The 8,034-nt window shown below is 31.3% G+C and overlaps 1 non-coding gene across 1 annotated transcript; it reads right to left on the bottom strand.

The window, feature by feature from the left end:
• Positions 1–4,693: 4,693 nt before the first annotated feature.
• On the bottom strand, positions 4,694–4,892 carry LOC120201449. The gene has a single exon (XR_005523649.1). It is a non-coding gene; the product is annotated as a U2 spliceosomal RNA (small nuclear RNA).
• Positions 4,893–8,034: the final 3,142 nt, after the last annotated feature.

Raw genomic sequence — 8,034 nt, 5'->3', positions numbered from 1 at the left:
CCAGATAGTATCCATTTCATCCAGCTCATGAAGATAGGATAACCGTAAACTGAAACTGTCTAAGAGAAACAAAGTTGATGTATAAGTAGCTGCATAATTAAAATCTCGAAGGCGATGCGTTTGGTTCTCAAACATTTAAAGGCTTCTGAAGCATATCAGACTTATGATTTGGGTGCTACATGGGAAATGCAACGAAATGCAACCAAAATTGTCGAGAATTGAACGGTACATCTTTTAATAATAATGTTAAAGAATAGAAGATACACACGTAAATCAGAAGTACATGTACTTGGAATTTTGAAACATATTACTTTAAAGTAATAGGTAAATTAACAATGTAAACGGATAAAAGTGTTCCAGTATAATGAAAATAACCGTAAATGACAAGTTGTGATACTTTGGATAAGTATCAATACTTTATACATGTGTATCCTTAAATTCTTTTTATTATTATTACAAGTTGTAGCCCTTAATTCTCGGTATTTTTAGTTGCACTTTGTTGTATTTCCCGTATACCACCCAGATCATAAGTTCGAAACATTTTGACGCTTTAACTGTTTGAGAACCAAATGCATCATCGTTGAGATTTTAAATATGATTCTGCTTCTACATCAGATATGTTTCTCTTTGACGGTTTTGATTTAGGGTTATCATATCTTATCATTTCGAAATCTATTACTTTAAAGTAATAGGTAAATTAACAATGTAAATGGATAAAAGTGTTCCGGTATAATGAAAATAACTGTAAATGACAAGTTGTGATACTTGTCATCTACACCTATTATCATTACATTGGTAGACTTTTACTGTTTACATTGTTAATTTAGCTAAGTATCGATATTTTATACATGTGTATCCTTAAATTCTTTTTATTATTATTACAAGTTGTAGCCCTCAATTCTCAAGATTTTTATTTTCTCTTTGTTACATTTCCCGTATACGACCCAGATCATAAGTATGAAACGTTTTTGTCGCTTTAACTGTTTGAGAACCAAATGCATCACCGTCGAGATTTTAAATCTGCATATGCTTCTACATCAAGTATGTTTCTCTTTGACGATTTTAGTTTAGGGTTATCATATCTTTATGAGCTGGCTGAAATGGATAATATCTTAAAAGTATTCTTCATATATCCAATCTCTCAGCTTGTTCCTCAAAATTATGATGGTCGGGATTTCCCTCATGTTTCACGTTGAAAAAAAAAACAATGGAAATCATGATTAATCAACGATAACATCAAAATTGTCTAAGTTAATAAGGAAAGAAAAAGGTTGTTGTTACCTTACAAATGGCATTTGATGTTACCTCCCGATGCAATGAGCATGTTGTTGTTTGAAGGGAACAAAGGATCCAACTCATATTTATAGCGGAGCCAATTGAAATTAAAATTCAAACTCAATTTAAAATTGAAATTCAATCTCAAATTGAAATTGAAAACTGCATAAATGATTCTTATTTTCAAGTAAAATGTGTTATCAGCCAAAAAGCATGGAAAGACAATACTGATTCAGTTCAAAGCTGAGTTAATTCATGAAAATAAAGCAGTCACATGGAAGACAAGACGAGATAGTTAGATTGTATTCTTTACATTGCCCCATCCGAATGGAATATTTATTGTGTAAGTCACATGTTCTATTTTGGAATATTAAAATACACAATTTTTGTTTTATATGTTTGAGTATATTTAAATTGAAAGTAGTACATTATGTGTATGGAATGAAAATATACACACAATATATGTAAACAAAACATTCGTACAAAACATTGTTATATATAACAATGTTCTAATAGTCTACCCACAACAAAATTAATCCGAATAAAAAAGGTTATTTCTGAGAAAGTTCATAACATTAGGCGTTTTCGAAAAATTTTCCAAATACTTGCGTATTTTTCTGCCTTTTGCTAAGGACATATATAAATAATTGCAATTAACAAACAAATCATGTAAATTTACTAATAAGAAACTAATTTCGTATAAGCAGACATAAATTTTTGTCATATCTAAATCATTGTCCTCCCAATATGAAGCGTCAAAGGGATTTAGACATATGTAATTGTATTGCTATATAAATACATAAATTATTGTTAATCAACCAATGTATGAACATATATCTTAACAGAAAAAAAATGGCAAACATATAACTTACCGGATTATAAATCATTTTTTCCGCTGAATCATCGACCAACAGTGTATTTCCCGGGTTAAATTGAGGAAACGCATTCCAAACATCATGGAGATCTTTATAGTAGGTAACGCTATTTTTTTTTTTGCGCTTTCCTTGGTAATGTTTATACAGACAGTCGAACATAAATTTGTAGGAATCATGAACAAATAAAAGTAAGCAAAGTATAATGACATTCATCTTACCCAAATGAATATAAAGTGGTCACACAATAAAGGTAGTTTGTGAAGTACACGATCAATGTTATGCCTGAGATTGTTAACAATTTCGAAGATTGGTTGGTCAGCTCTTCTCTTCACGTGAGGAAGCTTGGGACTTTTACAAGGAATACGCATGGAAACATGGTTTTAGTGCACGTCGGGGAACAACACGCCTTGATAGGGAATGGAATGTGAAGACACAAGAATTTTGTTGTTCAAAAGAAAGGTTTCAAGTATCCAAAGTCAATATTGTTGATCGTCAACATGCTCGTACGCCAGTCACAAGAACCGAATACAAGGCAAAAGTCTTTATTACATCAACAAATTCCTATCTTACCATTTGGACCCTGCCCTCCGAGTTTTATTGGCTATGCAGTCAACATGATTACCAACTTCCTTCATCCTTTGGCATTCAATCATATTGTCAACATTTAACATTTGTAATCAATTTAAAGTATTTAAATACTTTAATCCAATTACCATGTCAACAACAATTACACAAATACATTGATACTTACTAGAAGTACATATATACACCCAGTGCTTGCTTTCGATTTACTTCATTGTTGATACTCTCAGACTCCATTTCAATGTCATCTTCGCGAGCAATAATTGTAAGATCCATTGACTTCATTTTCCCTTCATATATCAGTTTACAAACAGTCAAGCATTAAATTAACTCAAATCAAATCAAATACAAGTTACATACAGTTTATTCAATATACAAGTATCGATAACTAAAATTACAGTAAAATGGTTTCCTTCAACGGAATGAAAATACTTTCTACTACAAGTATCAGTACATTTATACAACCTACAATATCATTTTCTACCTATAATATTATATAAAAGTATCGATATTTATTTTCTACCTAGAATATCACTTTCTAACTGTAATTGGTCATAAATCCTTCTTTACTTCAAAAACCCCAAACCCATAAACCCTAATCTCTATTTTTAAATATTATAATACTAAAAAACTAGGGGTTCCTTTAAAAGAATGGGAATACTCTCTACTATAAGTGTTGGGGTTGTCTCAGGAAAGTATCAGTACATTTATACAACCTACAATATCATTTTCTAACTATAATATTATATAAAAGTATCGATTTTTATTTTCTTCCTAGAATATCATTTTCTACATGTAATCGGTCTCAGATGCTTCTTTACTTCGAAAATCGTAAACCCATATATCTATCCCCTATTTCTAATTACTCTAATACTAAAAAACTAGGGTTTCAACAACGTACTTTTCGATTCGACTGCAGTAACAAACAAATAACTACGATTTCAAAAACGTTTAAGGTATCGATACTTTCTATAGGTATTCATTTTTTTATTTTCTTTTCAATTCCTAAAGTAACGATACTATGATACATATACTTATAAAAGTATCGATACCTTCAACATATCCGGTATCACTTTACCGGTTTTGTCATATTGAAATCGATTTTGTCAAATTTTAACCTATTATATTGTCATGTATCGATACATTTTTCTAAGGTATCGATACTTTCAAGGCGCTATTATTGCAATTATTTTAAATTCCTAAAATACCGATACTTTGGTGCATATACTTAGAAAAGTATATACATTTCAACAATTTCGGTATCTCTACCGATTTTGTCAAACTGAAACTGGTTTTTTCAAACTTCAACATGTTATATTGTTATGTACTAATACATGTGTGTAAGTATCGATGCCTATCGATAAGCTAAGTTTACCTTCAACATATTCGGTAGTACTTTACCGGTTTTGTCATATTGAAATTGGTTTTGTCAAATTTTAACTTATTATATTGTCATGTATCGATACATGTTTCTAAGGTATCGATACTTTCTAGGTGCTATTATTGTAATTCTTTTAAATTTCTGAAGTAATGATAATTTGGTGCATATACTTAGAAAAGTATCGATACAAATTTCAACATATACAGTTTCTCATTGTCAAATTGAAACTGGTTTTATCAAACTTCAACATGTTATATTGTTATGTATCGATACTTCTGTGCAAGTTATCGATACCTACCGATAAGCTAAGTTTGTCGGTTGCCAAATTTTTAAATATTTCTTTATGTTTATGGTCACGCCGTATATTAACTGTATATTAGTCCACCTTTCCTGAGACTAGGGGTGTAAACGAGCCGAGTCAAGCTCGAGTATTGCCGAGCTCGACTCGAACTCGAAAACTTTAAATGTAGGCTCAACTCGACTTGAAAACTCACGAGCCTAAAATTTTCAAGCTCGACTCGAACGCGAAAGATAATATTGAAACTCGACTCGAACTTGAAAAGGCTCGGACCAAAAAAAATTCAAGAGCTCGATTGAAACTCGAGCTCGATTCAAGCTCGTTTCTGAGCTTGATCCTCCCCCTGAAGCAAGCTACTATGAAAGGTTCTCACCCTCAAAATATAAATTTAATATCGTATGAGCCATTAGCCTGCGTATCAGATATTAAGCTAATAAACACATACTACACTTGATCTTCGCCAAAAGGCCAAGAAAGATATACTTAACACCGGCGTTAGTCCACTCCTTTTATAACTGCTCTACAACGCTCTAACTCTCTTCAGCGTCTGGTGTGGGATATAAATTCAAAAGGTTTTGGACTAACAAAGAGCATTTTCTGCGCAATAGCGCCACCTTGTCTTCCAAGCCATGGAGCATCTTTTACTTTCTTCCTCTCCTTTATGCTCTGTAAATATTTAGATTTATAAACTTCGAGTTGCATTCAAGATCAATCAATAAATCATATGCTTTTCTTGAAATTTTCTGTCAATAAGAGTATTTTGTTGCTCATTTCCTTTTTCTGCAATGACCGCTAAATCGATCGAGGAGGTGAGTTCTTCTTTTTGGATTACGTGGCTCTTTTAGATTCTCTTATGTTTCTTTTTCGAAACTGAAGTTGCTTTTGGGTTAAGTATAAAGAAAGTTATGTTGCTTCTTCTTGAGCAGAAAGAATCCTTGCTAGATGCTTAGCTTCGATAAATGTGAGCAAAAAATAATGAAGGTGTTTTATATTGATGATCTGTTTCTCGTTTCTTAGGAATTCGCTTGTTACTGCATATGGTTGGTTGGAAGCAACAATGTACCCGTTAACATTTCATGTTTTGAGTTGATTAAGCCAAGCTTTGATGAGACCAGGCTGAGTTGGAGCAGTGATAAAGCATGTTGTGTTTCAACTGCATCCCAGTTTCAATAACCCGACGTAGCTTTAAGCAGTACCAAAACGGCAGCGCTTCGAGGACTAGGGGTAGCCCGTGTTTTAGAAATGGAGTATTAGCATTTTAGGACATGTTATATTTGTAATCTTCTGATTTCGTCATTAATCAAGGTTTACGTTTTTATGATTCGTGTTGTTAATTTATTTTTATTTTATGTTTTGATCATCGTTTGTTTTGATAATGGACCTATTGATTGATTTAACCAAGTGTGATTTATTAGTTTATTTACATATAAACCCTTGTTAATTTCATTTTGCATAATTTGTATGTTACATTCATGTGCATAACTTAACCCGATCACATAATCAGATTAAGGGTTTAGGATTTAGGGCTTAGGACTTAGGGTTTATAGTTTAGGGTTTAGGGTTTGAGATTTAGGGTTTAGAGTTTAGGGTTTAGGGTTTAGGGTGTAATCTAACATGTGCTTGATTAAATGAGCTTTTATTTTTCTTTTAGTACCCTAACACATAATCGGATTAAGGGTTTAGGGTTTAGTATTTAAGGCTTAGGATTTAGGGTTTAGCGCTTAAGGCTTAGGGTTTAGGGTTTAGGGTTTAGGGTTTAGGGTATAATCTAACATGTTCTTAATTAAATGGACTTTTATTTTTCTTTTAGTAATATAAAATGTAACAATTGGACTTGGGTTGCTAATTAAAAAATTAAAATTTGAGGGTAGTTGTATTAAAGAATTTTTAATATATTTTTAAAATTTTATAATTATAAATAATGTATTTTTAATAAATTTTTATAATGTAATTTTAAAAAATCTAAAATTATAATATAATATTTTTCAAGCTGCTCACGAGCTTTTCGAGTCGAATATCGAGTAGCTCGTTTCGGCTCTTTAAGAACTCGAGTCGAGCTCGGGTCAAGTCCATTCGATCCGAGTATTTATCGAGCCTTGATCGAGTCGATATCGGATAGCTCGCGATCTGTCTCGTCTCATTTACAGTCCTACCAGAGACAACCCCGATGATGTTGATATTTAAATGGAAAATAAATTTGGTGCATATTTTCCTTCAGCATTCAGAGTTTTTCCCTTTGAATAAATTCCAAAATGAATTATTATTTTTTTTACGAAAGAAAAACAATGAAAAAGATGCAATACCAAACGTTGGATCATGCATCAGTCAATATATAAAGTGATATATTTATAAACAATTTGAAGGATAGTTGTTATAAGTATGAGGTAAGTTTAGCATACTAGTTTTTTTTATATAAATCTGAGGTCATTCAAAGATAACTCTAAATTTTTTGACAATGAACGTTTGTACTCTGGTATTTTTGGTGTTCGAACTCGAAGCTTTAAAAATTAATAACAATTCATTTACTACCAAAATCACTAAGATTCATGCTCATACTTGTTATTATTGTCAATGTAAATAATAATTTATCTAAAACGCATGTTCCAAAATCCATTTAAATTACATATTGTATATAACATTTGTGCATTTTATTGACTGAAGGCAATATTCAATGTTATCTCATGGACCTTTGCCGTCTTCTTTGACTTCATATATATGATAACGCACTCGATAATGTGTTGATACAAATACAAATATAATACTGAAAATATAATTAAAATAAGATGAATTTTCATCAAATGTTTAATTTTATACACTAAGCAATAGCTAAGAAATAAGGCTACGTATTGACATTTACATTTATATATATATATATATATATATATATATATTTGTAATTACGAATGTCTTTTTTTTCTTTAATCTAGATGCTGATTTTTATTCTTTATGTTTCGTGCTTCGAACAATATATCATGTTGGAGTTGAGAAACTATTTGATTTGGTTTACAATTAGGGTTAAATCAGTAGATGTTTAAAAGGAATTTTCTAGCATAAGATTTTGTTGTTAGTTTGGATCAGCGGATTAATATCATCTTAATCTTGCTGTTGATCAAGATCAGAAGGAAGTGATAACTAATAACTAAAGTAGATTTGATAGTTTCTTTATTTTTCCTCAATCTTCTTTCATATATCAGAAAAACGATTCTCGGAATAAATAAATAGCTGTTTGAATTAAGCTGAGTTTATACATTGCAGCATACATCAGTTTTCATCAATATGTGTCAGGTTTATGATTTTAAATTTTAACTGCCATTGTTGCCTTAAGTTGTCACTTACAAACATTCACTTAATCTTAACTCTCTCAAATTTAAGCTGAAGCTGTCCTTTCTTTAATTTTGTGTCATACTCATCCCATCATGGAGGTCTTAGCTCTTAATCTGTTTTCATGTATTCTGAAATTTTGATCTAAACTTTGTTTATAGTCAAATGTACCATGGTGTTTGCCTGCTTGAGTAGGTCCAATCCATCTCTGATGGAACCTCCTGCCTGAGGAATCTGCTCAAAATTCTATGAATTCATCTAACAAACAAATGTATGCTATTGGAAAGTTTTTCCCATCCATA

This window comes from Hibiscus syriacus, unplaced genomic scaffold (assembly GCF_006381635.1).
Source record: "Hibiscus syriacus cultivar Baekdansim isolate YM2019G1 unplaced genomic scaffold, ASM638163v2 tig00007204_pilon, whole genome shotgun sequence".
NCBI lineage: Eukaryota > Viridiplantae > Streptophyta > Magnoliopsida > Malvales > Malvaceae > Hibiscus > Hibiscus syriacus.
This window is presented reverse-complemented; position numbering and strand designations above follow the sequence as displayed.